At 39.6% G+C, this 10,000-nt stretch overlaps 1 protein-coding gene and 1 pseudogene across 1 annotated transcript in view; one reads left to right on the top strand and one right to left on the bottom strand.

Annotated features, from left to right (window-relative positions):
* Window positions 1-10,000, top strand: part of LOC137640151 (leucine-rich repeat and immunoglobulin-like domain-containing nogo receptor-interacting protein 1) — a 140,978-nt gene that overhangs the window by 66,204 nt on the left and 64,774 nt on the right. The gene's annotated exons all lie outside the window — the stretch shown is intronic.
* Window positions 3,539-6,693, bottom strand: LOC137638979 (uncharacterized; annotated as a pseudogene).

Genomic DNA, 10,000 nt, shown 5'->3' with positions numbered 1-10,000 from the left:
CTTTCTCTTTTCTTTTAATTTTCCCATTCTCTCATCTCTTCTTTAATCTTTATTTTTAAGATCTCCTTTCTCTTTTCTTCTTTAATTTTCCCTCTCTCTCTCATTTTTTCTTTAATCTTTATTTTTAATGTCTCCTTTCTCTTTTCTTCTTTCATTTCCCTATTTCCATACTCCCTTTCTCTTTAATTTATCTCTCTCGTCTTCTCCCAACACTATTATTTTCTTTCCGCTCTCCCTTTCTTCTATTTCCCTTCTCTTCTTTTTCTTCGTCTACGACCTCTCTCCTTTCCTATTCTAAGTTTATTACTTCCTTTCACTTAGCTTTTCCTCCTCCTCTTCCCTTCTCCCTCTTCTTACCACCATCTCTTCTTCTCATCTTTCTTCTTCTTCTCCCCACCGCTATACGTAATATTATTGACTGCATCTCCTTGTTTCATATTCATTGCTTTAATTGATATTGCTTATTGAGTTCTTTTCCTTGTTTATTATTATTATTATTTTTTCTTTTAACTACCGGACGAGTTTTTCACATGACAACGGTTTTGTTTTTTAAACGTAGACGGATATAATGTTATTTTGTATCTTATAAGCAAAATTTAATCTTTTCATCGTTTACTTTAATGATATGAATTTCATAATTTTTTTTTCTATATATTGATATTTTATATTTGATGGTAAGATATTATATAACTTGTGTATGCAACCCGTCCAAAATTACGGCTAAATATTTAGATTGATAAGCACACGCATATACTCAACCCTTCCCTCTCCCCTTTTCCTAACTACAACCATTTCCTAAGGTAGGACTACTCCTCCAACTCCCACCTGTGTGATGAGGAGAGACAGATTAGTTGTACGTCTGACAATTTTGTGAGCGTGACAGAAAAGATATATATATATATATATATATATATATATAGAGAGAGAGAGAGAGAGAGAGAGAGAGAGAGAGAGAGAGAGAGAGAGAGAGAGAGAGAGAGAGAGAGAGAGACTTTATTACATAGGAGATATCCTATTTTTTATCTCTCCCTAAGTCAGAAATGTGAGAATAATGATTAAACAAGTTCTAGTTTTATGGGATGACTAGATTCTGCTGCTTTTTTCCCCTCTGCATTTTGTGGTGGAAATTCCTCATTTTTTGAAATATATTTTGTTAGTTTATTCGTATGACTAGATAATAGCTGTTTTCAATTCTTGGTATCTGAAGTCGGAGAATTCTTTCAGAAGAACATCTATTTTCCTCGAGATATAATAGCAACATTTTTATCGGCGGTGCTATCTAGGGCTATTGCCATTCACGGATAGGTTATACATTATTTGTTTGGGGATAATGATAAAACTTTCTTGTATTAGCCATTTGTCATGAAATTGGTTCTTGTTTTCTTTCTTTATATGTTTCATGGTAGACACACTTTGAAGACTGAAACCTTGTCTTGGCTATTTATTGTGTTTCAAGTAACTATGTTCTGGAAAAGTGTTGATCCAAATGTGATAAAACTAACCTGATCATTATTTTCATGTAAAACAGAACCGAAGCAATAGACAAAAAATAACAACTGGAAAGTCTTTTATTCTTTAACATGTACTTTGATCAATAAAGCCTACCAAGTAATTTAACAAAAAAGAACTACCCTTTACTTTATAAAAAAAAAAAAACGAGTAATAAAACAGACAGACTAGTGAACTTACATAACTCGGGTCCATAGAAAACGTAAAAAAAAAAAAAAAAAAAAAAAAAAAAACCATATACAGGAGACAGTGAGAAAAAGTACAGTACCATGAGGAAATCTGAAAGAGAGCCTGATTGGTGACGTCTCTGCCTCAGACTCGGTAGTACCATTAGTGTCTGCATCCATACCATCCTTGTATGCTAAGGTTGGGGGGTTTGGGGGAGCCTATAGGTCTATCTGCTGAGTCATCGACAGCCACTGCCTGGCCCTCCCTGGTCCTAGCTTGGGTGGAGAGGGGGCTTGGGCGCTGATCATATAATATACGGTCAGTCTCCACGGCATTGTCCTGCTTGCTATGGCAATGTCACTGTCCCTTGAGCGACCTTTAAACCTTTATAGCTTTAAAAAAAAAAAAAAAAAAAATACACTGACTAGATTGGTACTGGTAAAAAAAAAGGAAGGGCAAAGAAGATAATTATCTTAAGATTGTACATAGGGCATACAAAGAACAGTCTTTTAACCAAGGAACAAAGTAAATTATAGAGCAGGAGCCCGGAGTGGTTTGGGTAGCTGAAAAGCGAACCAATTTTCTTAGTAATAGTGATGTTGTATGTACATCACTGTTTATGAAAACTGAAGTCTGCCGGGGATCTGGTGGTGGGTGTGGCCCTCAGCGGCATAAAAGTGATATGGAAAAATTGACCTAGATCAGCTGGAAAGTGAACCACTTGATAATGGTGTTGAAATGTGCCTTATACCTCCAGGAACTGGGAATGGGTACTGACAGACTTTTTGTCTGGTGGCGTGACCCTGACAGACTTACGTAACTGCCACGTCAAAATTGACCTAGATCAGCTGAAAAGCGAACCGAATGAAACTTGTTGTAAAATCATCAGTACCACCCCAGGTATAGTGAATGACCACTGACAGACACTTTCTGTGGTGGGGTACCCCTGACAGACATGCCCAAATGACCAGACCCCATAAGTGACCTAGATCAGCAGAAAAGCGAACCGAATGAAACTTGTTGTAAAATCATCAGTACCACCCCAGGTATAATGAATGACCACTGACGAACAGTTTCTGTGGTGGGGTACCCCTGACAGACATGCCCAAATGACCAGACCCCATAAGTGACCTCGATCACCGGAAAAGCGAACCAAATGAAACTTGTTGTAAAATTATCAGTAACACTCCAGGTATAGTGAATGACCACTGACAGTTTCTGTGGTGGGGTACCCCTGACAGACATGCCCAAATGACCAAACCCCATAATTAATTCCTTCAGGACCAAGATGTAATGATGCTCTGTAACACTGGTCACTACATCCAAGTCCAGAAGGGGTTAAGCTAGATTAGCTTGTAAGCGAAACAGATGAAATAGAATGAAACGAACATACAAAATTACCGTGTATACTCATCACTGGCCAATGTTGAAGTGAACATTGTCTCCCATAGAACATTTATATCCCTGACAATGTAATACATAAAAAAAATATTGAAGAAGTAAATATAAATAAAATTAAGATTATGTTTTCTGAAAGACACCAAAGTAAATAACGCCATCCTGATATTAAGTGCTTATCATCGAACAGTTACAATGGATTAAGTGCATTTTCTTAAACATATATCTAATATCTAATATTTAATATCTAATATCGTACATTCACAATAGAATTGATTAGACTGAATGAAAATATAATCCATAATAATTCCTTTCACATCATTGTGGATGCTGAGAAATAATAGTAAATAAAAGAGGGATAGATCCGGCTGGCCATATATATTACATCGTTAAATGTTTTGTGCACATACTATAACCTCGCATTAAATGCATTGTGTCAATGGAGGACCAACTATTAAATATACTAATCCATCTCTTCAGTATCAGAATCTGAGTCCTCACTCCATGGCTCATCCTCACACTGGTCATAGTCACTCAGTTCATCAAGGTTATCAGTTTCCATCACTGTTTCCTCTGATTGACTAAGAATTTCCTGATCTTTGTCACTGTCATTAGCAAATAAAGAATCAGGAACGGCTGGTCCGTCAAACCAGGTTGGCTGCAACAAGTCACCATCTACTGCCCAACCATAATCAATGGCGCATAGGCCTTGATCAGGTGATTTTGTGTTGGCATGACTCCACAAAACTGTCACGTAGTGTGCCCTCAGTAGTTTTTTCTCAAGTGTCCGACGTGTTGGGGGCAACAATGCGCAGTCAACCTTTTTGATATGAAGAAGTGGGTTTTCCTGAAAGGAATGTGGAATCATATGACAAAATACTTAAAAAGAGAATGTTCTTAAGTTAGATTAGATTGAAATAATTGAGTAATGCTTTTCGTGTCAAAATAAATGTGGGTTGTTAAGACCCTAGAGTGAGAGACAGAAAGAAATATCATAGAATGTGCATTGGAGGTTACGATTTGAATACATTGTTACTCTCTTAAGTCAATTCAAGGGAGACATGCTACATCCTGAAAACCCAACACACTTGATACATATATACCTTATCTACTGTGCCCGACATCTGCATAATTTTTTTATAACGTGCTTCATCTACATCACGTTCTTTGTTTTGGCCATACATCTTGCAAACAAACTCGGATGCCACGTCTATGTCAACTTCACCGTCAACTTCACCCATGTTGGAGAACAACTGGAGAAAGCTTCCAGTTGGGTCCTTCTCAAGTATTTCTAGAGGTTTGACTTTGCCTTTCCTGAAGGGGAATATAAATCATGTAGGTAACAACGGCATGACTATCTCTTCAAACTAGTTAACTTCATTTTGTCATGATTCTAAATCTTTGCTGTACAATGAGTATGCCAGCTCAATCTGTCATTTAAAGGTGGAACAAAATCCTACCTGTAAAAGGCTGATGTGAAGTCACATCCAGTGAATGCGTGGTACCCCACCAGTGCTTTTGGGAGTCCTGATTTTCGCTCCTCAAGGACCTCTACAATATTGGTGACATTAATGTATCGCCTGCTGTTTCCGCTGCCACAGTCCATGAAGACATTTTTGGAGGACCTCACTTCTGGGTCTTGATTTCCAAGTATACCAATAAGTATAATGAGAACATCTGTATCGGATGCTCGTACAAGGACCTTGCTTCCCGAGGTATTTTCCAGGTGGAATGCTATAAGGGTATCTGCCTCCTCGTGGTTGGCCTGGAGGTGAGCTGGGCTGGTCACTGAGATGGGCTGGTCACTGAGATCTCCTGGAAGTCATTTGGCGTATATTGGAAACATTCACCGCCATAAGAGGCATACAGTGTTTTTCCATTTAGGATGTTCCAATAGTGATTTTCCCCCCATTCCTTTAGCAGAAATCTTCCAGGTTCGTTTTTGAACATTCCATTCTTGAGAAGTTTTGCTCCTTTGTGTCTCATTGTTTGGTTAGGTCCAGTGATTGTGTAAACAGAATCTTCTGCACCACGCAATTTTCTCTCACTGTCCTTGACTGAATTTTTGACGTACTTATCAAGGCAGACATGGATTTCATCCCCTCCACCAGTGCATACTGTAGATAGGATGGTTCGGGCAATAGCTCCATACGATGTTCCAACATTCATAACTGACAAGACAGAATGAATAAGCAGGCCTCCATCATATATCCGAACACAAATACCTTGATGTACCTCTGTTGGGATTGGTGTGTCTTTCTGGAACTCTTCGAGCCTATTCAGTAATGTATGCTTCCTGCTCTTCAAGAGTGCTCCATCAGCATGTGCCAGGGAAAGAGGATATGACGTGATTGGGTACCTGAGAACGTGCCTGAGATCGAAGTTGGTATTTTCGGCCACAACAATGATGATTCTTATGAAAAAGTCCCTCAGACTTTTCAACCCTCTTTGTAGTTTCTGTAGCAAGAGTCGTCCCTTTTTTCTTCTTTTCGTTTTCAGATGCGAAGTTATTCACCCTTATCCTTTTTACTGACTTCAGAAATCTTGCCGAGTCCTTGTGCCACTCTCTTTCGAATTGTTGTCTTGCTACCTGCCCCCTTTGCAATGTTCCGAGGAGATACTTCTCAGTTTCTTTTGTTGCCGCCCGCCCAGTTGCAAGGTTCACCATTGCGTCTGGAGCTTCAGGACTGAAGGGATTGCAGAATTCGTCTATTTTCTCACTTAGAGCCTGCATTTGCTTGTTGTCTTTACTTATTCTGTATGAACGGCACTGTGCTGTGGCACTCTCTCCCACTTCAAGTCCAGCAAAAGTTCTCGGCTCCAGTACGGCCATGGCTCTCTGGGTCATGGTCATGGACCATCTTCGTCTGGCATTTTCAGAATTTCTGAAGGCTACAATCCCTTTCATACTGGAAGCTGCATCCCGATTTACTGTTTGTTCAAGTGAGAGATCAACTGCCGACCTGGAGTAGTTCTTCTTTGTTCGCCGTATTGAAAAAGCCCCCTTCTGAAGTATTTCTCTGAGTTGAGGGTGGGAAGATGTCAGCTTGTGTAGAAACAGTGTTCCCCATCTGGCGTAATTTGGACAATTTAAAGAGAAGAAGACATCCAGTATGACTGGGAAAACATCTATGTATCCATCTACATCATTTGTTTTAACACAACGCTGTAGCTCGCGGTGTACCCTGTATACCAGGAATACATATGTTCCCCAGAACTGAGCCATTGGGCCAATGGTTCCCTCCATGACAGAATAGAAGAATTCTTCATATTTCAGAAGGTGCTGCATAACAACTGGATCAGAGAGATGGTCTTCAACTTGATTTGATGGAATCATCATCATCACATCTTGAAATGCTTGATACTCCTCCTCTGCAAGGTCTTGCACGAAACGGTCATACAGCTTCTGTTCCATTACATTAGCCAGAAGTTCATGAATTCTTATACAACGATTGTAGAACTTCCCCTTCATGAAGCCCATCATCGAACCCTCTGCCAAGACTTCTGCTTCAGTTAGGATAAATTCTATTCCACTTTCGTTGATCATAGTTCCGATTGCACCATAAAATGCTAGCTCAATGTGAAAATTGCCTAACATGATCAGTAACTTGTCAAAGAGAGGGGACTCGAGAGCTTGGAGGGAATAAGCTTTGAGGGCAACCGCCAGATCATACGTCACGACTGCATAACTTTGTCCGGTTTTCTTTACAACATTAAGAGTACGAATCATAGTCTCTCTCACAACTGCATTATCTGTAGGAGATTTTGGAATTGGGTCCATATAGCAGATCCGTTGCAGTGGGAGCATGTCCTTCACAAAATTGCTGATGAATCCTGCATAAAGTGGAGTGTCACCTTTTTTCAGTTGCAAAAACCAGTACAAATTCAATGGTTTCAGCTGAAGCCCTGGTCTTTGATGGAGTTGTAGAGATGAGGCGCTACCACTGCCTTGACTCGTGACTGTTGCGTCCGTACTGGTGAAGATGGCTGCCTTCAAGGATTTTCTAAGTGGAGGAATTTCCTGCTGATTTCCCACAAATGTTCTTCTATTTTTTCCATCACGGAACTGAAAGGAAGAGTTACTAAATGGCCCCTTGTCTTGCTCAGCTGTGTTTTGATACGTGTGACCAACAGTGGAATGAAGTATTGCTTTTCCATCTAGTGTCTCCACATTTGCATCATTGTTGTCCCATACACAGGCTGTTGCTCTATCTGCGAGTAAATAAATACCATCAGGTGCAACATGACTACCTGATGAAACTGAATAAGCGAATTCAGTTTCAAGACCTTTAGCGTCACAGTAACTAATGCTATGACCTGCACGGTGCAAAATCTGCAATGTTAACTTCGATCCTGTCAGTGAAGCTACACTCAGTCCCATTGCAGAGTGTTTCCACGGCTTAACTGTACCATGCGTAGTATTGAACACAGCATCAGATGCCATCGATGTGGCCCTTCGGTCAATTGCCCCATTTTGAGGCCCTTGTAAGTTTGGTGTAAGGCCACCTAAGAGGCTTCTAAAAAACAGCTCCAGTTGCTTTGGTATATCCGGGGCACTTTCTTTCAAATTTTGCACTGTGGCTGGATCAGGCACTTTGAATTTTGGCAACTGCATGATCTGGGAACGAAGATGGAGGGCCGCCCATATAAGTTTTTCATTTTCCTCGTGTTCCTTTGTGTTGTCATACAAATGTACTCGTGCCTGTTCTTCAGTGAGTGATGCGGCATGGATGAAATTTCCCCTTCTATTGTCAGCAAGCTTCACTCGGACTTGGTCACCAAATTTATCTTGAACTTTCCTTATCAGATTTTGTGTTGTGTATGCGTCAACATCTTGGGGATCACCTCCATTACTTGTGTATTCAGCTTTGTACTTATTCAACAATGATGTCACCATCAGAGACTTTTCATTTTTGATAATTTGTTCTGTGATGAAACCACACAGTGGTTTGAACGCCCTTTTATGAATATCATGAGGTGTTGCACAACTTGTTTCTGCCACTTCTGTCTCATGCATGAAATGCCATCTGCACGACTTGTGGTATTTACCCTCTTTGGCAATAAGATCAATATTGCCCATGATCAAACTTTTGAAATGGTCATTTGTGGATCTATGGGCCCGCTCCAATAGTGTATCACAGCCATCTTTAGTTGCAATCGATGTAAGCGGTTCCTCTTTTCCCCGTCTCTTTTTCCTCTCCTTCCCACAGAAGATACACTCTCTCTTTAAGATGCCATGTCTCTCAGTCTTTGGCAAGACACTGCTTGACCTTGTATCTCTCTTTGATGGACCCAACTCATCTTTTGGTCTCTTCACAGCAGTGTATCTTTGGTGGCAGGAGGGATGGTACATTTCACCACAAAAGTCAGAGCTCATAATCCTCCTTGTGACTTCTTCATATTTGTCACTCATCAGGATGGAACGAATGGATGCTGCATTCTTCAAGGAGGGTCCTGTTCTCTCAATTCTCTTCAACTGTTTATCCACTTCAGTTAACGTTTTGCAGATGAAACAGATGGAGGCCACCGCACCATTTTCATTACCCTAGAAAAAAAAACATCCACAAATAACAAACTTCTTAATACCATTAGTGCTTCATACAATAACAAATGTTTGTTCTAAATGATCTGAAAACACCACTAAAACAATTAGAAGTTGAAATTTTCATTACCTTCCCGTTTACTCTTGGTGATGTACATTTATTATCATCTCCAGTTTGAGATGGCTCCTCTGTGAAACTTTCCAATAGATCTTCCACCTGGGAAGAAGATTTGTCTTGGTCCATTTCTTCAGTTACTTTGAACCTGAAACAAATTTAATGTTGTAAAGCACATTGAAAGATTGATTGTCAATCACTATACCTGGGATGGTACTGATAATTTTACAACAAGTTTCATTTGGTTCGCTTTTCAGCTGATCTAGGTCACTTATGGGGTCTGGTCATTTGGGCATGTCTGTCAGGGGTACCCCACCACAGAAAGTGTCTGTCAGTGGTCATTCACTATACCTGGGGTGGTACTGATGATTTTACAACAAGTTTCATTCGGTTCGCTTTTCAGCTGATCTAGGTCAATTTTGACGTGGCAGTTACGTAAGTCTGTCAGGGTCACGCCACCAGACAAAAAGTCTGTCAGTACCCATTCCCAGTTCCTGGAGGTATAAGGCACATTTCAACACCATTATCAAGTGGTTCACTTTCCAGCTGATCTAGGTCAATTTTTCCATATCACTTTTATGCCGCTGAGGGCCACACCCACCACCAGATCCCCGGCAGACTTCAGTTTTCATAAACAGTGATGTACATACAACATCACTATGACTAAGAAAATTGGTTCGCTTTTCAGCTACCCAAACCACTGCTGGCTCCCGGTCTATTATGGTTATTACATGGTAATCAGAGTACTCTGGAAATTCAAAGCGAGCATAATACACCCAAAATCATTTGCATATAGTTCAAAACGAAATGTTATTTATAATTATTACTACTACTACTACTACTACTACTACTACTACTACTACTACTAGCTAAGCTACAACCCTAGTTGGAAAAGCAAGATGCTATAACCCCAAGGGCTTTAACAGGGAACAATAACCCAGTGAGGAAAGGAAATAAGGAAATAACTAAACTATATTAGTAATGAACTATTAGAATAAAATATTTTAAAAACATTAACAACATTAAAACAGATATTTCATATATACACAATAAAAGGACTTATGTCAGCCTGTTCAACATAAAAACATTTGCAGCAAGTTTAGTGATATTCGGTATTTTTCAAAATATTTTAGATGTTTATAAAACACAAATTAAACCGAAAACTTATCATTTGAATATCTGTTTGATTTATTTTTCCATTCAACCTTCTGAAATACCCTTTTCCCTTTAAAGGTCAAAACGGATAATACCCTTTGAGACAATTGTAG

This window comes from Palaemon carinicauda, chromosome 4 (assembly GCF_036898095.1).
Source record: "Palaemon carinicauda isolate YSFRI2023 chromosome 4, ASM3689809v2, whole genome shotgun sequence".
Lineage (NCBI taxonomy): Eukaryota > Metazoa > Arthropoda > Malacostraca > Decapoda > Palaemonidae > Palaemon > Palaemon carinicauda.
This window is presented reverse-complemented; position numbering and strand designations above follow the sequence as displayed.